General features: G+C 43.5%; 2 protein-coding genes across 2 annotated transcripts in view; one reads left to right on the forward strand and one right to left on the reverse strand.

The window, feature by feature from the left end:
• STS (steroid sulfatase) overlaps positions 1-300 on the reverse strand; it is a 149,521-nt gene extending 149,221 nt beyond the window's left edge. Inside the window, exon 1 of the mRNA XM_045537664.1 lies at positions 248-300. The gene's annotated coding sequence lies outside the window, so the exon portion shown is untranslated. The remainder of the gene's footprint in view (positions 1-247) is intronic.
• Positions 1-25,866, forward strand: part of LOC123628053 (pseudouridine 5'-phosphatase) — a 70,556-nt gene that overhangs the window by 940 nt on the left and 43,750 nt on the right. The gene's annotated exons all lie outside the window — the stretch shown is intronic.

A 25,866-nucleotide genomic window follows, 5' to 3' on the forward strand; every position in this document is an offset into this window, starting at 1 on the left:
AAATGCATGACAGTTTCAAAAGCATTGCTCTAATAGATCTGAGGCATTAACAAATCCTTGGCAGTGTACTAAATAGTCAGATAGTCAATTCTAGTAGACACGAACTTCACCAGCCAAGAGGAATTCGAGTAGAATTCAAAGAATAAAACATTCAGTTTATAACTCAACAGAGAACTATGCTGAACTCTACCCAAAATCACAACAGAATTAACATTATGAAACATACGTTCTAGTCTCGCGTACCCACCAGAAGTCTTCATAGATCTGTCAGTGTGTCTGAATACTTGATGTGGACTGCTGGCCTGCTGGTTTACGTCTATTGATTCATTTCAAAACCTTGCAAGGTAGGAGGAAGTATATTTGCATTTGACTAATAAAAAGGAAAAAACAAACCTCGCAGCTCTTAGAGGTAAAGCTACTTGCCCAAGGTCACACAGCTAATAAGAAGCCAAGCCAAGGAGTAATTGTAGATCGATATAGTTCTAAATGTAAGTGATACTGAGCTGATCTTAAACTGTGAATATGACCGCTCCCATTCATCATATTGCCGGGTGGTTCAGTAGCAATGATTTTTTAAAAGGCACATAAAAACCAGTCTCTTTATTGTACGGGCAGAGAGATATAAACTGGTGAATTCCAAGGGGGGGGGGGAATCCCCAGGGAGGTCACTAATTGGACCGAACAGTGTATACAGCTCCTAAATTTGAACTGATTCAATTTCAGAAAGCTTCTGGGATTCATAAGTATAGTTTGTAGATATGAATTTTCCTACCCAGGTGGTCAAGAAGTTAAATTGTCAGGTAAATTCCTTATCCTCTAATGAAAGGTCCACAGAACCTGTTCTGGGAGTCTCATGAATTTTAATACCAACCGAGGTGTCTCATTAAAATTAAATTTATTAAACTTCTAAATGAGCTTGATGCCTAATTCTGATTCTAGAGTCACACATAGCCGTGCCCTGAAGTTATGAATGTTACTTCAATGGCAATACAAGCATTGACCTGACACTGTTACCCAATCTTCCTATAGCCCAAGAATTAATGCTATTTGGAAAGATAAACTCTAGCTCTTTTTTCCCCCGTTCATTTTCTGCTCTTTTCCTCCTTTGAAGTGGTAGGCTTTGCAGAACTCTCTCAGAAATTCACCTTTGCTTAGTCTGTTCTTTCGCAAAATGTCTTATATAAAACACAGCTTTCCAGAACATACCACTGTATCTCATTTAATTTACTAAATTATGTCTGCTCTAATTCTTTAGCACCTCACTTCAGCGTATCTGTTGTTTACGTAACAAAATATCATTAATTTATAATGAGTTCTTTTGCAGTAGATCTGTTTTTCAGAATTTTGAAAGCATTTCCCCAGTGAGTTCTGTTTGTCAGTGATGTAGCCCCATTACTTGAGTTCTCAAGGAAGAAGTAAAATAGAAAACAAGTAATTTCATGGAGATTTCTTATATTACAGGGAAAGCTTGTTTAATCAGAAGAGAATGAGGAAGTACATGGAGATTTTAGAGGAAATGTTGACAAGAAAGAAAGGTCACTTTCTCATGCTTTTGAAATGTATGGTGCTGTTGGTTGTGGTTTCCAACAAAAACACTTTTGGATTCTGTTTTTCTTGACACAACAATTAATCAGCTGTGACTTAAGTAATGATGTTTTGCTCTCAAATATCATTCAAAGAGGAAACTGTGACAAGATTTCAAGGAAGAAGAAAGATGACAAGTATTAACAGTATCTCAGTACCTGTGTGGGGAAGATTATGTGGTTTGCAAATAACTGAAATTAGGAGCACAAAAGATGGGCCCAATGTCTTTAAAAGAGAAGGAAGTTTGTTGTCCAGGGCAGCTGTCTCATACAAACACCGTTGAGCGAGGTAATATTTTTGGGGACCAACTTTCAAAAAGCAAAAAGATAGAGATGGAGCTGACTTATTTTATGTATATATTTTGTGTAACCTAATGCATCCAAAGTATTGTTCAACACATAGTCAATATGAGAAAATCATTGAGATATTTAGCATTCACTTTTGATACTAGGTCCTCAAAGTATGTGTGTATTTCATACTCACAGCACATATCACTTTGAACTGGTCTCATTACAAGTGCTCAATAGCCACATTTGGCAAGGGGCTACCGGCTTGGACAGTGCAGGTCTAGGTTTTTGCAGAGCAGCCCATGACGTCTGCTGTTGATAACGGTGGTGGGAGGGCTAGGCAGAGGGAGGATGTTAAGTATATTCAGAATTTGGAATTTTGGTATATGTAAAATATGTTTTCTAGGAGTCTGATACAGTAATTGTTTAAAATCCTTAAAAAAAAATCAGCAAAGAAAAATAAGCTGATTTTCAAATTCTTAAAAAGTCAGAAAATAATAAGGTACATCCGTGAGGGGCAACAAGAATATTTGCTGTATTGATCATAATGTGCCATGTCTCCATAAATATACACAGATTGTAGGATTTTAATGAGTGACCGGGAATCCTACTTTACCGAGGGGATCGGGGGCTCCTGAGCCAGGTGGCAGGCCTGTGCAGTGTGTGGTCAGAAGCCCACAGTGTTCTGTTAACTTTCACCTAGGCTATTTGTTTAGACACTGGAACATCATTAAGCTGATGGTAAAAATAGATTTTCCTTATATAATGTTAGTGCATATCCTAGGTGAATACTAAACCTACCACGATGTCATTTGACCCCATGTAATACATCTGAGATGGAGCTGATGAGCTTTTCTGTGGCAGTTGGTTCTTATCACTTAATGTTATCGAGTCATTCATTCCAGGTGAGGTTTCTATGAGTTTTGGCACCTTTCTCAGGAAGGTAGAGCAAAATTAAGAATCATTGCGTATGCCTCCCTATGTGCTTATTGTCTAGCCTCAGAACTTGGAGAGATTCCAGTTGGCATGTGATGATCATCGCATGCTGTTCGTTTTGGAGATAACCTCCGGCCTTCTGTCTTACGCATTGGGTCTGGTTCCGGATATCAGCAACTCTGTGGTGATAGGTTCACATTCTGTCTTTGCCCTAGCTCTCCTGAGAGCTAACAGTGCACCCTTGGGTTGTATTTCATCTTGCTAGGTGAAATTTAAGTTCTCATCCACATTTGCAAAGGAGAAAGCTGAAATTTGGAGGCCAGTCTGAGGCCTTGGGACAGAGGTGAGCTCACATGTAAGGGGCTATAACTGGCCTCATTACAGTGTTATCAATGAGTAATCTGTTGTTCCTGGGAATTGGAAAGGTTTCTGAAATATGGCAAGCACAGAACGCCTATGTTTATATTAGGAGTCCAAAGAGATTTGGAGGAAGATGCTATATTATATGCTAGAGAAAAAGCATCAAATTGTGGACTCAGCTACCTTTGGTTCTCTTTTCTAATTAGACCTGAACCATGCCAGCCTTCAGTTTCTTCTTATGTTTAGTGGTTGGGCGTCCACCACACATATTCCAGTTTCTAGAATAATTGAGAGAGGGATGAGATTTAAATTGCAAAATTCTGCGGGTAAATGAGAGTTTTGTCCAGCTGACAATATAACTAAAATCTTTAGCAGATTTCTGGGCATGCAGGAGTAAAGTGTCCTTTTCTTACTTTCTCCTGGCTTCCTCTCCCTCACGATATGGTTTTATTTGGAATCGTAGCTACACAAACTGGATGCAGGCATACCTCAGAGATAATGCAGGTTCAGTTCCAGACCATGGCAGTAAAGTCAAGATCCCAATAAAGGCAGTGCATGAATTTTTTGGTTTTTCAGTGCATATAAAACTTATGTTTACACTGTACCATAGCGTATTAAGTTTGCAATTGCATTAAGTCGACAAAACCAATGAACATACCTTAATATACTTGATTGCTAAAAAGTGCTAATGATCATCTGAGCCAACAAGAAGTCATACTCTCTTTGCTGGTTGAGGCTCTTACCTCAGTGTTGATGGCTGCAGACTGATCAGGGTGGTGGTTGCTGAAGGTTTGGGTGGCTGTGGCAATTTCTTAAAATAGGACAATGAATTCAGCCACATGAGTGTACCTTTCCTTTTACAAAAAATTTTTCTGTAGCACGTAATAATGCTATTTGATAGCATTTGACCCATAGCAGAACTTCTTTGAAAACTGGAGTCAATCCTCTCAAACTCTGCTGTTGTTTTATCAACTAAGTTTATGAAATATTCTAAATCCCTTGTTGTCATTTCAATGATTTCCATAGCATCTTTATGAGGAGCAGATTCTTTCTCAAGATAGCACTCTCTGATCATCCATGAGAAGCAACTCCTCAGTCGTTTGAGTTTTACTGTCACGGTGCAACAATTCAGTCACATCTTCAGCCTCCACTTCTAGTTCTAATTCTCTTGCTATTTCCTCCACATCTGCATTTAAGTCCTCCACTGAAGTCTTGAACCCCTCAAAGTCATCCATGTAGGTTGGAATCGACTTCTTCCAAACTCCTGTTAATGTCGATATCTTGACTTCCTCCCGTGAATCATGAATGTTCTTAATGGCATCTAGAATGTGAACCCTTTCCAGAGGTTTTCAGTTTACTTTGCTCAGATCCGTTGGAGGAATCCCTGCCTGTAGCAGTGATAACCTTATGAAGTGAAATGTATTTCTTTAATAAGACTTAAAAGTTGAAATTACTCCTGGGTCCATGGGCTGCAGAACAGATGTTGTGTTAGTGGGCATGAAAACAACTAACGTTAATCTCCTTGTACATCTCCATCAGAGCTCTTGGGTGATGAGGTGCATTGTCAGTGAGCCTTAATATTTTGAAAGGAATCTTTTTCTGAGCAGTAGTTCTCAACAGTGGACTTTAAATATTCAGTAAACCATGCTGTAAATAGATGTGCTGTCACCCAGGCTTTGTTTTTCCATTTGTAGAGCACAGGCAGAGTTGATTTAGCATAATTCTTCGGGGCCTTAGGATTTTTTGGAATCGTGAATGTGTATTGGCTTTAACTTAAAGTCACCAGCTGCTGCGTTAGCCCCTAACAACAGAGTCAGCACATCCTTTGAAGCCAGGCATTGAATTTTCCTGTCTGGTTATGAAATTCCTGGATGGCATCTTCCTCCAATACAAGGCTGTTTCATCTATGTTGAAAATCTGTCATTTAGTGTAGACACCTTTGTCAGTAATCTTAGCTGGATCTACATTAACAGTTGCTGCCTGACCTTGCAATTCTACGATATGGAGACAGCTTCTTTCCTGAAACCTCTTGAACCAACCTCTGCTAGGTTCCGACTTTGCCTCTGCAGCTTCCTCACCTCTCTCAGCCTTCGTACAATTGAGGAGAGTTAGGGCCTTGCTCTGGATTAGGCTTTGGTTTAAGAGAATGTTGTAGCTGGTTTGATCTTCTGACCACTCAAACTTTCCCCATATCAGCAATAAGGCTGTTGTGCTTTCTTATCATTCATATGTTCACTAGAGTAGCACTTTAATTTCCTTCAAAAACTTTTCCTTTGCATTCGCAACTTAGCTAGCAAGAGGCCTAGTTTTTGTCTTATCTCAGCTTTCAATGTGCCTTCCTCACTAAGCTTAATCATTTCTAGCTTTTGATTTAAAGGGAGAGATTTATGACTCTTCCTTCCGTTTGAACGTTTAGAGGCCATTGATTTCAATATTGTTGTATCTCAGGGCACAGGGAGGAGCGGTAGAGAGATGGGGAACAGCTGATCAGTGGAGCAGTCAGAACACACACACATTCGTTGATGAAGTTTGCTGTCTCATGTGGGTGCACTTCATCGCACCCCAAAATAACTACTGTAGTAATAGCAAAGATCACTGATCACAGGTCACCATAACAGAGGTAATAATAATGAAACAGTTTGAAATATTGTGAAAATTACCAGAATGTGACAGAGACAGGAAGCTAGCCTGTGCTATTAGAAAAATGGCCGTGATAGACTTGCTTTACCCGGGGTTGCCAAAACCTGCAGCAGGTAAGAACCACAGCGTCTGTGAAGCACAATAAATACAGGATATCTGCATAATTATGGGGGACTAATCGTTAGGGTTTTTTTTAAGAACCGATTTCTTCTTGTTCCTTTTCCTTGAAAGGTTATGTGTTAGAGATTATTTGGTCTTTTTTATCTTTGTGATTATTTACTCTTTACTCTGATTTTGTTTTTGTGAACTACTATAATTTAAATATTAGTTATTTTCTGTCATTTATCAGGGATAGATAGAAATGTTAAACAATGTAGCAGAGTAGGGTAGGTAATACCTCCTACGAAATGCCCCTGGAAGGCACTCCTTATATAGATGCCCAGGTGACATGTCAAACCTTGTCATGTGATATTTGAAAAGAGATTGATACACGTCCTGTGGCTGGAAAATACAATAATGTTACCCTAGGATGAATTACATTTGTCAAAGTTTCTACCATCAGCTATAAGTGAATACCAATGTCTAATACATGCAGCATTTAATATAGTAAAAGTTTCATTTAATGGTGTTGAAATGGTGGGAGGCAGCCTTGATTTTTGTGGTGCAGATATTTGTGGTTTACAGTTGCCTTCTTGGTGCTTAAAGAGAATTTTCTTTAAGCTGGAAAATACAATAATGTTACCCTAGGATGAATTACATTTGTCAAAGTTTCTACCATCAGCTATAAGTGAATACCAATGTCTAATACATGCAGCATTTAATATAGTAAAAGTTTCATTTAATGGTGTTGAAATGGTGGGAGGCAGCCTTGATTTTTGTGGTGCAGATATTTGTGGTTTACAGTTGCCTTCTTGGTGCTTAAAGAGAATTTTCTTGAAAACATAGTAATTCTAATGCATGCATTTTTCCTGTGTAAGACCACAAGAAGGAAAACATTTTCTTTCCTTTGGCTTTGCAAAGGAGGGCCATGCTTGTAGCTCCTCTTAACAGCTTTTAAGCAATTTGGCAGGTACATCAGCACCTTCCCTTGACCTCCTCTGTCCCCTGCCTCCCTCCAGTCCTTTGCTGTGATGCTGGAGGTCCGCAGCTGAGATCCTGGGTGCAGAGTGCTCTATGGCAAGGTGCTCACGCATGGGATGGGATAGTCACTCTTCAGTGCCCTTGCCTGAGGGGTGTTCCGTGGCATTGCTGGTGGCTCCTGGCTGGGCCTGCGAGTCTGCCTGACTCCTCCTAGCCTGGGAGCCGGGCTGAGTTGGCATGCTCTTTGTGATCAGTGATGCTCTATTTTAAAAACGCTGTGGATGACACGGCTATTCAGGGACAGACTGTCCAGTTTGTCTGTGAAGTGAGAGGAAACCAGCCTAGTTTGCACATCTAATAAGCCTGTCTGAAGCTTTCAGACAGAAGCCAAAGTGAGCACCCAGCCTCCCTCCCGTTCGTGTGGCCCCTCGCATGTGGAAGAGAAGTGGGTGGTTCCTGCTGGGACCTACCTGTGCACTGTCCACTGTCTAGACCCGCACTGTCCTTCCCGCAGGCCTCTCTGCCAGGATGGGAGCGTTCTGTATCTGCGCTGCCGCGGACGGGAGCCATGGCTGGAGACCGGGCCCCCCAGATGTGGCCCGCGCAGCTGAGGCACTGAACTTTTCACAGTATTTCCGTTTATGTAACTTTGATTTAAATAACCCCCAGTGGGTATCGCCACCAGAGCGTACACATCTCTAGAGGAGTGTGTTCGTCGTTCATCTGTTCAGAAAATACCGTGCTGGGTGTGGTAGGGGTGTCAAAATTAGTCTCTCCCTTTAGGGATTTTAGAGTCCAAGTGGGACTTAAAACAGGATTGGGGAGATCAATGAATAATTGCTGGTGATTACATGGTAAGGAGGTGTTAGTGACAGAGCAGTATTTTGGCCCGAAATCGTGTCGGGGGCGGGGGAGGATGTCAAACATAGATAGGAGCCGAGAAGAGAAGTGGATATTCCAGACCAGGAGAAGGGACAGCTGAGTGGTATGCATGTTTTCTAAAGCAGAGGAGTGATTGATTGTTTTTTATCATGCAAAAACTTTATTTTTATTTACTTATTTATTTTTGAGATAGACTATCATTCTGTCGCCCTGGCTAGAGTGCAGTGGCATCATCACAGCTCGCTGCAGCCTCAAACTCCTGGGCTCAGGTGATCCTCCTGCCCCAGCCTCCCAAGTAGCTGGGACTACAGGCATGCACCAGCTAATTTTTCTATTTTTTGTAGAGACAGGGTCTCTCTTGTGCTCAGGCTGGTCTCGAACTCCTGTCCTTAAGCCATCCTCCCGCCTCGGCCTCCCAAAATGTTAGGATTACAGGTGTGATCCATCATGCTCTGCCAAGCAAAGACTTTATATGATATTTTTTAAAAAGAAAAGAGATCTTACTTATGATTACATTGTAACATCAAGGCTGAGATTGCTCCAATGTTTCCCAAGCTAGTTTCCAGTTGGTAGTTATGTCCCTTTATCCTATTTTAAACTAGAAAATCTGACCGCATTTTCACAGCCATATACCTTGCGTTTTCCCCCATGGCAGTGACTTTTAGAACAGCCTGGGACAGTTATCATGCAAATGTCCTGCATTTGGGATTTGCCTGGTTGTTTCCACATGGTACCACCTTATTTGTTCCTCTAGCCCTTATATTTCCTTTAGTCTAGAAATGATGCCCAGCGTCTCAGTTGGACTCAGGTTAGCAGCCACTTCTGGCAAGAATAATGCTGCATCCCCTCATCACCTTTTTGGGGAGATGTTCATGTGTGGTCAGTGTGAGGTCAGTCACCTCATGAGGTCGGTAGTCCCAGCCCTGCTGAGCAGTCTTGTCCTCAGGAAAGTTGTCCAGCCAACTCTTGTCTTCCGTGGTGGCGCCTGGGACGTTTGGTGGGAAGTCCAGCTGCAGGGGTGGCTGTAGTGCCTGCCTGTGTGGGCGGCCTGAGCCTTCAGGCAGGAAGTTGAGGCAGCAGCGGGGACAGCAGAGGCGTGCCCTGTGCTGCTGCTGTGGAAGAGGGCACTCAGGAGCTCCGGAGGGTTTGGAGAGCGTGGGTTCCTCCGCTGCATGCAGCAGTAGGACGCAGGAGAGAAAGAGCACCCTGCAGGTCAGTGTTTTCAGTTCTGCCGAAAGCAGATGGCATGCTGTGATCTCTCTGAGCAGCGCTTGCTGATAAGATCTGAGGACGCTCACAGCTTTGGTATAAGACTCCTTAGGAAGCGCAGATTATTCAGAGCAAGTGCCATTGCCGGCACCTCTGCTTTTGAAAAGTAAACTTAAGGGTTCAGACTGAGGCACGTATTTGTCTGTGGAGTCCTACTTCTGTAAACCTTACTCATCAGTGCTTAAAAGAGATCAAATACTTGATTCCTAAACAGCATGCCCAACAGAAGGAGCCAATACCCTGAGGAGACGTGGCTGATCCCGGGTCCCGGGCCAGAAAGCTTGCAAGATGAGCGCAGAGCACCTTCTCGTGCCAGAATGCAGCAAGGGCAGTTTGTAATCAAAAGAATAATGACTATAATAGAGTATAATGCTCTGAATTAAAAAAAAAATCTGTGTGTCATGATCCTAAAGATAAAGAGACAGAGAGGTGGTGAAGTAGCTCGGAGAAAAGCAGGGACACGCTTCGCTAGTTTAAAAGAGGCTAAAGGGACATAACAACCATATTCAACAGGCCTTAATTGGGGGAAAAATCTACAAAAGACATTTGCAGGATGTTGGAGGCGTATCAAAATAAAAAATAATCAGACTGAAGACCACGTGCATATCTGACCCAAGGCCCTTATTGCACTGTTCAACGTGATTTTGCAAAAGACACTTAATCATCTGAATATATTATGCTGCCCTTCCCTATACCGTTAGTGTTTATCATTAGATCAGACAGAATCGTGTCCCCACCTGGAGGATGGTACTTCTGAAGAACTTAGGATCCTTGTACGACCGCATCTGTGATAGTGCGTAACAAACCCAGTGTACCTGATGCCATGTTTACTGTGCCTGTCAGCTGGGAGCAGTTGGTGTCTGATTTGAAGGATATGCCAGCTTATCTGCCTTTTCCGCTTCCATGCTCGGCGAGCTTGTGAAGAAGCCAGCTTCATTCACTGCGCCTGCTCCCTCCTGTCCCTTCCCTTCCCTGCAAGTCCGCTTTCCAGCCCCGCCACTCACAGAAACTGTTCTGACAGTGCTGCTCGGTACATTATGGCATCTTTTTCTTATATTTCCAGACTTTCCAGCATCCTTTGGCGCTTCCCATTCTCCCCTGGACACGGTTCTTTCCAGCTTTATGGATAGCTCCTCTACTGATGTCCTCGTGCCTCTCTCTTCCTTTTGCATCTGTTTGGCGTCCCTGTGACTTCGGGCCCTCTTCTCTCTCGTGGAGGCCTCTTCTGCACTTGTGCTTCGGCACACGCCTGTGCTCTGCTGAAGCCCTGACCTCCACCACCCCCCTCTCCCCTCTCTCGAGTCCCCGTCTAGGTTTCCCAGTGACCACTGGCCCCTCCTGCCCGAGTGTTCCGGAGACAGCGCCAGAGCCGTGTTCTGAACAGCCTCTGATTCTCTGCCGGGTCTGCCCCTCTCCTGTGTCCCGCACATGGGCGAGTGACACCAAGGGCCACACGTGCAGAAGCTGGGGGTCATCTTTCCATCTCAATTCCTTACCTCCCACCCCACACATTTCGAGCACGTACTTATATGTATTTCCAGGCCGCTTTTGTGCCATTCCAGCTACTGTGTCTTTCTCCAGGCTCTCGGGCTTTTTCCTGATCTAATAACGACATTCATTGAGAAGCTGCACCATGCGTGGTTCTGCTGGTGACCTGCAGAAGGATCGTGGCAGCTCTCGGGCTTTGGTGCTCACAGGGGTGGAACTGCAGACAGAGTTCTGCAGCCCGGGTGTTTTTGCATAAAGGTGGCTTTGGTGAGAGGGAAGCCTTCACCAGGAGGGTTTTGGGTTTTTCTTCCTAGTGTATTTCTCTAGATTCCTTTGTCAAAGGTCATACACTGGTCCTTAAGTATTGTCCAAGAGAAGGATTGTTCATGTGGCTAAAAATAACCTTGGACTTTGTGCTGTCAGTGCTGCCCTCTCCGGTGGGGTGTTGGGTTTTCTGTGCTGGGTTCTGCAGTCTGAATGCAGACCTGTGAGTTATCCCTGGGTGTGGCTGTGTGACTTGTTCTCTTCTGAAAGCCCCAGCCCTATCTCAGCCCACATCTTGTGAAACCAGTTGTGCTGACCTTACCCGCTGAGAGCAACCGGATAAAAGCATTTGAAGTCTCCCCCTCACAAGTCCGCAGAGCAGTACAGGTAGCCAACCATTAGGGGCAGTTGCAGGACCTGGCTTCATGCTCCCACCGTTCAGGTGGCTAAAGGCAGGTGGCACTTTCTGCTGCAGAGAGTTTGGGGAGAGAGCTCTAAGTTCAAAAAGAAAACAAGCATGACAGGATGGATCCATGAGGGTACTTGAGAGGTGGAAATGTTTGGGGTACTCCTGAACCTCAGTTCATGGACCCCAGAGACTTTTACAAGGGGTCCTCCGGCTGCCAGGTATGGAGAGGACTGTGGCGAATGAACACAACAGCAATCCCTGCCCTTCAGGGGACGGGGATCCAGAGTGCCGTGGGGCCTGTGTTGGGGGGAGGAAGACGTGTTCTGTCCCACTGCATGGTGATTTTCTGCTGGAGAGGATGTGGTTTGCTTGGGAGCCGGGAAGAGGAGGTTGGCGGGTGAGATGTGCCTCACAGAAGAGCACATGCATGCCCAGTGAGCGGCCGGGGAGAGTTGGGAGTCGGTCAGGTGGGAGAGGAGAGGCTCAGGTACTCGGGCCAGGAGGTGCAAAGGTGAAAGAGCAGGGCGTGGGGCCGAACTGGCCTGTGCCTGCCTGGGGTGGAGGTTACTGGTGAGCGACCTGGCAGAAAGGCACGCCAGGGGCAGGCCCGCTGAGGAATTCAGATCTTATCTCCTGGCCGTCATCCTGCAGCCTTGCGAGCAGAGGGTGTGTGGAAAGGCGTTTCTGATGATGTGGATGGTTAAAGCCTGGACGCTGGAGACCGGCTGGAAGGCTGTTGCAGTTGTCCAGGTGAACAGTATAAGGGCTTGATGAGTTTCCCACGAACTGGGGGGCTTTAGACAACTGAAGATTATTCTCTCCCAGTTCCAGAGGCTGAAAGTCTGAAATCAAGGTGTCGTTGGGCAGAGCCGCACGCCCTCTGCAGGCTGCAGGGGAGGGTCCCTGCTTGGCCTGAGGCTGCATCACACCAGCCTCTGCTTCTCTTCACATCTTCACACGGCCTTCTCCTCTCTCTGTGTCTCCCGGGGAGCCCCGCCGTTGGACTTAGGGCCCACTCTGATAATACAGAACGATCTCTCCTCCAGATCCTTCATCCCGTCCACAAAGATCCTTCCTCCAAATAAGGTCCCATTCACAGGTCCTAGGGATTAGGACGTGGACACATCTTTTGGGGGGGCACCGTTGCACTCACCACAAGGACATGCGGGGTTGGAATGACAGGAAGAGGACAAGCCTGCTTCAGAGGCTGTTCTGCTGACAGCTGGGTGTGCAGGGACAAGAGGGGAAAGGCGGGTGGCCGGGATTTCTGTCTGCCTGGGCGAGTAGCAGTGCGTTGCTCTGACGCTGAGACTAGAGGACGTGGCCGAGCTTGAGACAGGGTGGGTTCTGTTTTAGGAACTCGGACACATTGAGTTTGAGGTGACTGAAAGTCTGGACCCCTCTGAGGTCAGTGTGGCGGATGGAAGCTACCATGATTTCCCATTTGAAACACAAAGCTCTAGGTACTGTCATCCCACAAACACACTGAGATGGGTGTCCATCCACCTAGGCCCACGCTTGGACAGCGACAGTACCTACAGACCGTTTTAAAGGTGTGAGGGAATTTACGTCTTTGAAGCCCTTTTATTCCATTCCCTTGTCCTTGCCCTTTGGTTCCTGCGCAGTTGCGAATATCAGGGAGAAGTAGAGGGTGCCATGGGGTGCAGCACTGTTGCTAAATAGAGGAGTTGGTTTTCCAGACAAGGAAGTGCTCTGAGTCCCTCACCATGCCCGGGATAAACTTGGGGCATGACCATAAGTCCAAGGAGTTATGCAATGAAATGTTAATAACAAGTAAATGATACTTCCCGGAGAGGCGGTGGTGGCTGGTCACTGTTTGCCTCTCATTCCCCTTTTCCTCGGGTAACATCCCTGGGGTGCGTGGAAGGCACGTGATGCTCGTGCCCCACTCTCCGCGAAACACTGAGAGACACTATGTGTTTACTCATAGAGAAGCTCCAGTTAATAAATATGTGTGTGTCTGAATGAACACATACATGTTACATGACAGAGCGGGGCTGGATGGAGCCCATACGTGCATCAAATCCCTTTCTCTCCACGCTTCAAGTTTGATATGGAAATATAAAGTGGAAAGGAAGGAGGAGTATTGTTTTGTGTGTGCCCTGTGATCTTTAAGTGTTATTAAATGTTGTTAATTAAATGCCAAGGTATAACTAATTACATCCCGGCACCCCTTTCCCACATCTTTGCGTTCTCTAATTACCTTCAAAGCAGTGGTTGCCAGAACTGCCGACGGCTAAGGACTCTCTCTGTCCTGTCTTCCCCCATGAGGACTGACTGTGTTTTAACTTGCAGTTTCACCTGCAGGAGCTCACAGTCCAGCTGCATTTACATACAATTATATTTGATGAGCAGTTACCAGTAAGAGAATAGAGAGATTGTGGGGGTTGGGCTGGGGATTTATATAAGCCCATATATAGATAGGTGAATTCTTGATTATTTATGGAGTGATCGTCCCCCTGTGATGGCTACCTGAGTTTTGTCCACATCATCGTTCATTGGCATCCACACCAGAGTGTAAACAAAGGGCCTAAAATAGTTTCGGTGTGTAGTACTTAGATAGATAGAACACGTTTCCCTACATGAAAATGTTAAAAAATAGACATCAGATACCCAGACCCATGTTCAGAAAACACTTCATGCACCTGCAGAGCTGTCATGGTTCCAAATGTTCCTGACCCCCTCTTATTTATTATGATAAATGGTGTTTGGGCATCAACTTGGAATGCCCCAGGACAGCTGCTCTCCTGCTGGTCTTCCTGCGTCCCAGCCGGTTTCCAGTCCCTGCTTTTCTGATACACTGGCACACGCAGGGACGGCGTGTGACCAGTGCTTGATTTGTTGATGGGACTTGCCACTGTAAACTTTAGTTTTTTAAAAATTTATAAACTATTCAAATATAGATTCAAAAATTTTTTCATTCTCTAAACGTTTTAATTTCTGCTTACTCTGTTTATAAATCCAGGAAATTTTAACAGTTACTATTTAGAGGCCATGACGGTGACTCCATTCACAAATTTTTTTTAGACTTCACCTTTATACTTGCTAAGCCACACTTATACAACTAATATGTTTTATTTCTTTGTTGAGTACTTTAGTTGTCTGAATTAACAAATGAAATGTTTTAAATAGTCAATGATTATTTTAAGCCTAAATAAGTGAAGTCTATAAAAATGATGAACCTAAAGTTGTTAATGTTCTAATAGGGTTCCAATGATGTTGTCTTAAATTGCAAGCGTATATAATTCAGGTCTGCGTTTAAACATTTATTTATAGCATTACCACCTTCGTAGGCCAAATCTAATTAAAGAGTACAGGTAATCAGTAACACAAAATGCATTCAGTGGTCCTGCTTCTCTTAAATGTCTCTCTAAATGTTTTGGGAGTTGAGAGATGTTTCTGTCTATTAAGGAAAACAGTTCTGCTCCTAGGTACCTTCAGTTTCCATCCAGGTAATTAGATTTTTCATTTCATAACATATGTAAATTTCTTCCCACCCAAATCCAATAACCTTTGAACTTGACAAGAAGTCTACATTCTTTCATTATACTTCCCGGGTCAGTACGAGTCCTAGGGACAGCTATTAAAAGGATATCTGATTGAATTGTGAATATCTTTCATGTAGTTTGTCTGACTTACTTACAGTAACACCTCATAAGGCCTGACATAGTTAGAAAATGAACATCGAGCTCGCCTTAATTATGTGTCTGCCGAGCCCCTACCTGTTCAAAGACAAGGCGGTCTCTCACCAGCTGTCCTTCCCTGGTAATTGGACTGTGGAATAAAGGTCAGTTGCTCTTTGAGAACGTGAGTGAACATTTCTGCCTTCTCATCCTGCAAGCCCCATGTATGGAAGCCTGGGTAAATTGAGTTATGCCTGTGGTTACCAAGCTATGCCTCTTTTTGTCAATAAAACTCCCACTACTTTTGAGTACCAGAAGTATATTCTGCATAGAAGGGAACCACACTGTACACTTTTTGGTTGGCTGTTTTGGGAAATCCTAGGGAGAATTAAAATCTGAGATCTATGAACTAATTTATATATATATATATACATACACACACATATACATATATACATATATATAATGTAAATATATGTTCTTTAAAAAAGGATCTTGATACTTATTTCTTAGTGATCTTCTACATCCCTTCCCCATGTTAAGATAACTGCTTTCGCTTAACAAACAAGACATACATGGATAATTTTAACTGGCTGCTCTTGCCTCTTATACAAAGAAATACCAAGTAGTTGGAGATCGATAACCCAGTGTCATGGGCTGAATTGCGCCCTCACAAAATTCGTATGTTGAAGCTCTGACCCCCAAGACCTCTGAATATCACGGTGTTTTGAGACAGGGACTTTAAAGAGGTGATTAAGATAGAATGAGGTCACTAGGGTGGGCCCTGATCCAGTAGGACTGGTGTCTTTATAAGAAGAGGAGATGAGGACACAGACATGCACAGAGGGACGACCATGTGAGGACACAGGGAGAAGGTACCGTCTATAAGCCAGGGAAAGAGGTCTCAGGAGAAAACAACCCTACGGGACCACTTTATCTCGGCCTTCCAGCCTCCCGGACTGTGGGGGAATATGTTTCTGTTGCTTAAACAGCCCGGTCTATGCTGTTTTTGTTATGTCAACCCTAGCAGACTAATACTCCCAGGAATTTAACATTTTTGATTGTGTGAAGGGATCAAGCTATCTGGACCGATGTTTGACAGATTTTTCTGGGCAAACCCATCAGTGAGCGGCCCAGGGCTGTCCAGTTAGTGTGTGAGCTGGCAAGATCCCCAAGAAGTTTCTCCAGTCTTAACTCCTGCCATCTTTTTACAGTTGAGTTTTCTGACATTCTTCCACCCCCACTGATGTAAAATAATAAGTGAACAAAAAACATGCCATAACAGCTAAAGGAATATGCTTGTGATCTGACCAGCTGTGTGCTTCTCGAGAAGAAGAGCACTTTGTGCTGTTTATCACTGTTGTTGTTCTTAACGTGTTTCCTAGATTTCATAATAATTTACATTGCCCTAGATTAAAAAAAAAAATGTAATTCTGACATTGTCTCCTTACTCGTGCACACATCGCTGGTGGTGATTCCCAGCAGGCCTTCAGTAGGGGCTGCCCTAAAGACACCCTGAAGAACAGAAGCAGTTGAGTTTGGGTGGCGAAGGTCATCTTTAAATAACACCTTTGTGTGTGTTGTGGAGGGCAGTTGCTGGTCTTCATTTATTCAAAAGGCGTAGGGATGTGTGGATTCAGCATTAATCCATAAAGCCTGGGACAGTGGGAAACCAGCCCTGAAGAGGGTTTGGACAAAAGTCCCTCCATCTAGAGCTCTATAAAAGTTGAGATGCATTTAAATTGTTGGTGTTAGCTAAGTGGCAGTGTCATAGCGTGTCAACATGAAATGGGAAAGAAACTCACGTCATAAACAGTGATTAGCGAGATTTATACAGGTGTGATTATATTGTAGCAATAATGAAGGCCCAGCGTGCTGTTTGCTAATGAACTGGTGGGCCGCATCAGGGACGTTGTCAGACGTATTCCTGTAAACTCTGCCTGTAGCTCTCACTGACCTCTTGTGAATGAAACCTTAGAAAAGGTTTATTCTTATGTTTGTGTTTTGGATCTGTTCGAGACTAATTGTGCAGAAGCCCATTTAGGAAAAAAAAAAAAAAGATAAAGTTTCGTAATGCATTTGTTTTCGATTGCTGTCGTAACAAATAACTACAAACTGAGGCCTAAACCACAGATTGATGATGTTGCAGTTCTGAGGTCTCACACCAGTCTCAGGGTAAAATCAAGGTCAAGGTGTAGGCAGGGCTGCCTTCCTTTCTGAGGCCCTAGGGGAGAATCTTTTCTTCCTTTTCCTGCAGTGAGAGGTCACCCACATTTACTCCCTTGCTTCTCTTCAAAGCTAGCAGAGTTTCACCTCTCTGACCATTTGTTCTTAATGTAGGCGTTTGTGGCCGCAGACACCCAAGCACTGCTTTCTCTGCATCCCATAGGTCCTGGTATCTTTTGCTTTCGTTTTCATTCAGAGCATCTTCTAATTTCTCTCGTGATTTCTTCTTTGACTCATGAATATTCAGGAGTGTATTATTTAATTGTCACATCATTTGTGAATTTACCAAGTTTTCTTCTGTTACTGATTTCTGATTTCATTTCATTGTTGAATGGGGAAATACTTTATATGATTTTAATGCTTTGTAAATTTATTGAGACTTGTCTAGCATATGACGTATCCTAGAGAATTTTCCATGTGCACTTGAGAATAATGTATATTCTGTTATTGTTGGGTGGTGTGTTCCATAGATGTCTGTAAAGTTTAGTTGGTTTACAATGTTTCAAATGGTTTAAATCAAATCTTGTATTTGTTTCTTAATCTTCAGTCTAGTTGTTCTATCCATTACCAAAAATGTGGTATTGAAGTCTTGAGCTACTATTGTAGAATCAGTTGTCTCTCCCTTCAGTTTTGCCATTGTCTGTTTCATGTATTTTGGGGCTCTGGTTAGGTTCACATATGTTTATAATTGTTGCATCTTCCTGGTGGAGTGACCTTTTTATCACTATAAAATGTTTCTGTTAAACTTTTGTTTTTTTCCTAGTAAAAAATGTTTGTCTTAATTCTACTTTGATATTACTATAGCCACGCCAGCTCTTTTTCAACTTCTGTTGGCATAGAATATCTTTTCCATCCTTATACTCTCAAACCTTTTTGTGCCATTCGATCCGAAATGTCTCTCTTGTAGACAGCATATAGTTGTATAATTTTTTTTGTGTGTTTTTAAATCCATTCCACCATTCTCTGCCTTTTAGTTAGTGTTTAATCCATTTACATAAAACGCCATTGTTGGTAAGGCAGGATTTATGTGGCATTTTCTTGTAAGTTTGCTTTCCTGTTTTCTTTATTCTTTCATTATTGCCTTTTTTTACTTTAGATATTTTGAGTGTACCAATTCTTTTATCATTTCTTTTACCGTACATTTTTGAGTTACTTTCCAAGTGGTTGCTCTGTGGATTACGATAAATATCTTAACCAATGTATTTTAAATAGTTCACAAAACCTTTGGTCCTAGAGGGCTCCATTCCGACCCCCTTTCTTTGTGTTGCTGTTGCCATACACATTACATCTTTATACCTTGTCTGTCCATCAAGAGAGATTTATAAGTATTGTTTCGTGCATTTTTTTAAGCCAGGAGGAAAAAAAGATTTAAAAACTAAAAATACATTTATACTGGGTTTTCTGTGTGTGTCTCCCAGGGGGCAAAATCAATGCCCAATTATGGACCATCGCATTAAGCTATTACAAAAATAGTGGCATAGCATCACTATTCTTTATCTTATTTTCAAGTCACTTGGCACAATTTAGAAAGATTATTCAAGACCTTTTCGAATTGATTATTGGATAATGCACCAAAAAAAATTCATGTATAAACGATATTGCATTTTTAAGTGTGGCCAACCCAGGTTTGATGATATTTTCCAAAACAAAAAATAAAGTAAAAATCTATAACAGTTTTAGAGTTAAATATGATCTTAAATTAGAACTTATTTTTATTTTTGGTTCCTCAATCTCCATCTAAATATTGAAAGTAATGTTGATTGAGATATATGCAAATCCATGAGGTCATTCTAATAGTGATGTTAAGTGAATCTGAGGAGGGGGGAGTCTTTTCAGAGAAAGTTGCATGTAGTCTGAATTCTAGCATGCTGAGTCAGGATGGTCTTTATTAATCATCCCTAACACTCAGAGCGACACCCAGGACAGGTGTTGGCCCTGGAAGAAGGCTCAGCACCATGATTCTTGCCCATGGAGCCCCCGTTCAAAATGGGGGTTGAGGAAGGAAGACAAATCTGCTATTTCATAACATAATGAAATGCTGCCTTCTTAAAGGAAATAGGAAAGCATTCTTCTATCAGCATCTGCGTTATCTGAAATTCCGCTTTGAAAAATCCACATAGGAAACGTGAGAAGGAAAGGAGACATACAGGAAAAGGAGATATGATAGTTCAACTCTGCAACCAGAAAAAATTAATTTAAAAGGCACTTTTTGTGCATGTGCTTTTATAAAGAGAGAACAGTATGCATGTAGATAGCAGTGTTATTCAGTATCATCCTGGGCTCTTTCCTCTTTATTATGCCTATCTGTTTCTTGTGCAAATGAATGTAAACACAAAATCTGCAGCATTGAAGACTCTCTCTCCATTGGATAGCTCAACTTAAAGATTTTGCAGCTCTCTTAAGTCTATAAATCCAGATCCACAGCCGTTTATATTCACCGTCCTCACAGCTGCCGGCCGGGCACACACTGACCCCAGGACCCTCCCATGTGCCTGCCATCCCTTGGCACCTACCTGCAGGTCTCTTCTCTGGGAGCCTCCCTGCTCTCTGTGTCGGGACAGGCTGTCACCCTCTGAACCAGGATATGTTGCTGGTCTCTTAAATTATCCCTTGAATCCCACCTCCCCCATAATTAAATGTAAAAGAAGAGTGGAACCTGCTTTTACCCCAGAGGGTGTGGGCGTGCAGAGAAGACTGCCTGAGGTTCTGGGAAGGGATGGCGCCGTGTCCTGTCTCTGATCACCTGTGCCCCGGGGTGATGGGACTGGGAACAGGAGCCCAAAAATCATGGGTGTCTCCTCTGACCTGAGAGAGCTCAGAAGGGATCCCTCAAGGCTTCCTCCACTACAGAAGGGAGGGTCGCTTTCTGAAGGCAAGTTGACAAGTCCCAGAAGACTTCCTCATGCTGGGCTCCAGGGACAGCTCACTGGCGTTGTGATGGTCACCAGGTATTTTTAAAATCATTCTAGGCACATTGTAACTGTTTGTTTTTCCCCCACCTTCACATAACCCAAGGCTCTAAGGATTTTCTCCTGTTTTCTTCTAGAAGTTTTATAGTTTTGATTTTGCATTTAGATTTATGACCCTAAGGTTAAATGTTTTTATTTCTTTCCCCAGTACAGATATACGTGTCCAAATGCTGGTAGATATGTGTGATCCAGCAGCAATTTTTGCACCAGTTCGTTTTTTAGTGATTTTTAAATTTAGATATGGATTATAAGGGAAAAATTCACAGACCGATACCTATCCCTATTAGATGGAATAATTGCCAAGGCCAATGGATTATGCCAAATGCTAATTAAAAGTTTTATGTTGCAAATGATCTTTATCTTAAGCAATATTTATTATTTTTTCTTTACAGTTCAAGAATGATAGCTTACAGCCACAGAAGCAATATTCAAATACTCAAATACCTCTTTCTAAGCCTAACAGGGCAAGCTTCTAATTTGAAGCAGGTATTACTGAAACTCATAATTTCATGCTTGTTAATTATTCATTTCAGTCTTTTATTGTCACTGGCCGTAGGAAGAAACACTTCAGTGCCCTCAGCGTGTTAAGAACTTGCAGCATTTGTTGAAGAGTAGATCATTGTTCTTCATCTTACCTTCTCATCTTCCTCCCCATACTGCTAGGAATTTGTTGGGTGTCTTAACATAGCTTCTACCCGACTTTGTTCTGAGGTCTTAGAGGAAATCTCTTGGATGGATACGTCCTTATGGTTAGCTGAAGGTGACGTATTGGTCGGTCTACAGGTGAGAAAAACATTCTGATTCCTATAGTGGCATTTTCTTAATCATTCTTTTTGCAGGGTTTCTCTTACCTTTGCAAGTTACTGATTTTATTTAACGTTGCTTGCAAGACTGTTTTGTCCTCAGTTGTCCTGTTTTTCCCGGTGCCTAGCACAGAGTTATATACCCAGCAAACATTTGTTTAATTGAACTTCTGAGCACGTGCCATTTCTGCATACTCGGGATGGATGTCCGGCTTCTCAAGATTGTTATCTATGATTCTAATCAGTATTACATGTTCTGTTTACTTTTGTGACGCAGGATCTTCCCCACTTATAAATATTTGTCCCACAAGGACCTCTGTGCTCAGTCATTTGAAACCTGGACTGAATTTTAATTTGGGGGAAAAGTAAATTTTAGGTTGGTTTGGATTCTAATTTATAGCATTACAAATTGTTTTAATCCAAAGTGTAAATAAAATAACCTGTGTGTTGCAGCGAAGAGTGGTGAGCCAGTCACACAGCCACGCTGTTAGCAGTGCCTCGCTCATCACTAAGCAACACAAGCAAGCCATACAGCTAAATGTTGAACCAGGTAGGTTTGCTTTCATCATAGTTTATACACTGGTGTTTTATTCATAGAAGCAGAGTTGGATGGAGATCGTGGAAAGCCTAGAAGAGAGGAACAAAGTTTTATGTTTGTGGATTTTGCTGGCACTAGACTTTGACAATGTCGGTCTTTGCTTTTGGTTTTCCTTTGCTGTGACATACTTACATCTGATTTCTGTTCACACTCAGCCACACTGGTCTACAGTTTTGGAGTGTTTCCCACAAATTACAGTGTCTTTGTGATACATGTTGGGATGGGAGAATGTCGTGAATTGGGTTTGATGGCAGGCTAGAGATGCAGCCAAGGATAAATCTCAGACCTGCCAGCGTCCAAGCCCACATAGTTGTGACAGCTCTCCAAACCGTGCTGGACTTTCCTGACCACTGCAGTTCCTGCCCTTGAACTCTGTCCATCCTGTCACAGGGCCTTGGTGTAGAGGTGGTGCGGAGGTCAGTTTATTCTGATTGGCTGTCCCCAGAGGTGGGGCGAGGGCGTGGTTCAGGAGGCAGGGGTGCCTGTGGAACGTGGACTGGCAGATGAGGCTGGGCAGGGGTGGGGGCCAGCGCACAGCTGGGAATGCACTAAGGGTTTGCTTGTGGATCCCCATGGTGGCCAGGAAGAAACCGGGGGGCAGGGTGGGGGGTGGCCGTGCAGGTCTTGTGGGTCCAGCCAGTGGCCTAGTGTGTTTGACCGGCTCAGTGACTGTCTTCTTCAATGGGACTTCAGTGGCTTGGGCATGCCAAGTTCCCTCTGCTGGCCAGAAAGCCAAGTATGCTCCCCAAGCTAATCCCATGGCCCCCCTCACTTCTAGGGAGCTGTCCCCAGCACCCCCTGGCCATCAGCCTCCAGTCGGGACCCCCCAGAAGCCCCCCTTGCCCATTATGGAGCTTCCCCACTCCTCTGCCCGCCTTTGAGCCTCTGCAGAGGCAAGCAATGGTGGCCGACTTCTGCCATGCAAGCTCCAGATGAACAGCCTTTGCTCGCTCTCACGTGGGGAGAGAGAGCTTCCTTGACTTTCACACGCGATTTTTACAAGAACTCACTTCCTCCCTTGCCAGCCTTCCCACCAGACCCTGCCTTTTCCCCGTGCTTCTCCTGTCTTCCTCCACAGTTAATGATGCCTTCCTGCAACTCTAGGGCCACCCTGTGAGTGAGCACTCGCACAGGGACGCGCTGAGCACATACGCTCTGCCAGTCATGGAAAGAGCAGTTTGGTTGGGCCTTGTTGTCACCCATGCAGCCGGGGTCTGGCGCACCCCAGAGCTGTGTGCAGGGCAGCCACGATGAGAGGAGAGGGGCACCGCCAGAGAGGTCTGGGCTCCGTGCTGTGCGCTGGGAGCATCAGGAGCAGTGTGTAACAGCTGTTGCCGCGGTGACCTTCCAAAACAGTCTTTGCCATTAGGGTTCCTAGGAATTATTAAGCCAGCTTGGCTGTGGAAGAAGGTCAAAACAAGCCCCAGGCAACCCCAGATATCCGATCTAGCCATTTCAGAAGGCGCAAGCCCTTCTCCTATGAAGGGCTAGGTTTCCAGGCTCATGTAATGTAAAGCTTAATTTTTAGGATAGGTATGCTCCTGACCAAGGAGTTGATTTTTGGAGATGCAGCCTTATTTTCCAGTAATGGCCTTTATGATGAAGCTGGATTGCTTTCACCAGAGGAAAAAGAGGATTCTATGCTAGAACATACATACAGAGCAAATATGTAAAAGTTTCAGTAGTTATTCGCAAAGAAAGTCCCCAAGGACTACTGTTATTTCGTATGTAATGATCCTAGTACTAGAAAATGTATTTTTTTAGTCCTTGATTTCTATTTGAGAGAGGTGAACCAATTAACTAATCCTTTAAATATACTGTATTCCATTAAGTTGTCGATGTTTTTATTCCAAGATTTATGTTTCTTAAGAACTAGCTTATTAGGGTGTCTTTTTATAAGAGCATTACCTTGCCATGTTTGTAAGAATGCTGTGCATAATTTTCATTGAAATCTGCATCTCCTTTGATGCAGTATTACCTAATTAACTTGTATTAATTGAGAACTCCAATTCATTGGAGTCGTTTGCTGCAATTTACTTTAGAAAGAATGGGGCATATTTAAGGGTCTTTATTTTATAAACCTTGATACAAATATATTAACATAAATCTGATTTGGGGGTGAGGGAAGGGAACAGGAAAAGCAATGCAACTTTAAGTTGTAATAGGATGCAACATAGAGGAAAGTGTAGATTGGGATGAAGGCCAGCCCATCGTGGATTATTCTTTCTTTAATGTCTACTAATAAATGCATACGTTAAAATTAAACACTTCTTAGTTATGATTGATCCATTTTTAAAATCACTGACTTTCTGGAGCACAGGTCTTCAGTAAAAACATAACGCCAGGTGAGTGGTTCTCCACTGAAGCACGCATCAAATCACCTGGAGGGCTTGATCAAAGATTGCTGGGCCACACCCCAATTTTTTGATTCTGCAGATCTGGGGCAGGGCCTCCTGTGGTTTGAATGTTTGTCCCCTCCAAAGGTCATGTTGAAACTTAATGCCCAACCTGGCAGTAGGGAGAGGTGGGACCCTCAAGAGGTGATTGGGTCATGCAGGCTCATCCTTCATGAGTGGATTAATTCATTTGTGGATTGATAGATTAATGAGATAAGGGATTGATGAGTTAGCAAGGGAGGAGGAGAGACCTGAGACCAGCTCAGCCCCTCACCATGGGGGCTCTGCAGAGCGTCCCCACATGCAGGAAAGCCCTGACCAGATGTGGCCCTTTGGCCTTGGACTTCTCAGACTCCAGAACTATAAGAAATGAATTCCTTTTCTTTATAAATTACCCAGTTTCAGGCATTCTGTTACAAGAATTTGCAGTTTGGACAACTTCTCCTGGAACACTGGTGCTGCTGGTTCTGGGCCCACACTTTGAGAAATGGGGTGAAGGAAACAAGTGGTAGAATATTTTACGTGAACAAAACTAATGGATTTACAATGTAAGTCTCTTCAGGAATGACCAGTTACCTCCAGTTACCCACTGTGTACTCTAAGAATGGTTTAGAAAAATGACAGCACCATAAAGACATTCACAAACACTGCTGCCCCCTTTTCCTGAGCTGTGGCTAAGGTGCTCGGTCCTTCTTAGGGGGTGAAGACAACCGTGGGGTGAGGTCCTCACTCATCCAGCAACTGGTGCCTCTCCGGGCAGCGCCAATGCCACGGCCGCAGTCTCTGAGCTTGCCGTGTCTGCCGGGCCCTCGTTCTGCACTGTGACAGGGGTGAGGTTGATGCCCTCGTTACAGCAGCTGATACACCTGTTGGACGTGTGGGCCTGGCTGGTTTGCAGAGGCCTTGGGGGCCTCAGCTGCAGTGTGGGTGCTGGTGGGCCTGTTCCAGCAGCTGGTGCTGCGCCAGCGGGAGGTCCTAACCCCCCACCGCCGCTGCCCCGCTGGGAAGGAAGTGGAAGCCAAGAAAAGAATCTGAGCAGTCTGGTGATGACACAGATTTTGGTCTTTCTGACTAAACCTATATTTTATAACATATTCAATGAAAAGCTAAACTTAAAAGAAAACAAACCAAAAACCAAAAAAACCCCAAACTGCCAAATTTCTAGGTGAGGGCAAACAGGCAGTCTGTTAACGTCTGTACAACTGCCAGATTGTGACAGTTTGGTTTTAGCTCAAGATCAGCCGTTCCATGGAGTTTATTTTGTGTTTCAGATAGGAACCAGCCTATCTGAAATGCAGAACACTGGCTTTAGGTTTTTCCTTTTTTTTTTGTAACTGGAAATAACATTAAAACTATGTGCAAGGTATGTCAAGATAAGTTTTGGAAAAAAGACATTAAATTGGTTTGTTCAAGTTGTGGAAGATGCACAAAGTCTGACCAGACTAGTGGGCAGTAATAAACTCGAATCACAGTCCCTTATCCAAAGTCTGTGGGGCCAGATGTGTTTAGATGTAGGGTTTTTAATTATTATTTTAGAAAGGTATTAGAATGCATATGTCTCATGATATGGAACAGTCTCAGGGTTCTCAGACAGCACCCGTGATTAAATCCATTAATATTTGTATAGGGAAATATGTGAACATTCACACTAAGTGAAACATTAAAACCACCTCTTGCCAGTCCAGGTCATATTTTGCAGCTAAATGAAAACTTTCACTCTCCATTCAGGCATCTGGACAAGGGCTTCTGTTCCTATACCAGGTGGGGCAGTTAGTTAATGAGTGTTCATGAAGCTAGTTCCACATGCCTGATAGGTGTGATGCTTTGGTGAATTCCAAATGGTGGTTTTTTTTTTTTTAGTATTAATAGAATATTTGGTAAGAGGCACTTTAATTTCTCAGATTAAGCAGCTGTTTGCCAGTATTGAAGCATTGGCATACAGAGAGAAAGCAGATCTTGTCGTTTGCTCCTAACTCGCAGTGACTAAAAGCATTCCCTGACAGTTCCACCTAATGGTGCTCAGAGGCAACT

The sequence above is a fragment of the Lemur catta genome, chromosome X (assembly GCF_020740605.2).
Source record: "Lemur catta isolate mLemCat1 chromosome X, mLemCat1.pri, whole genome shotgun sequence".
Taxonomy (NCBI): domain Eukaryota; kingdom Metazoa; phylum Chordata; class Mammalia; order Primates; family Lemuridae; genus Lemur; species Lemur catta.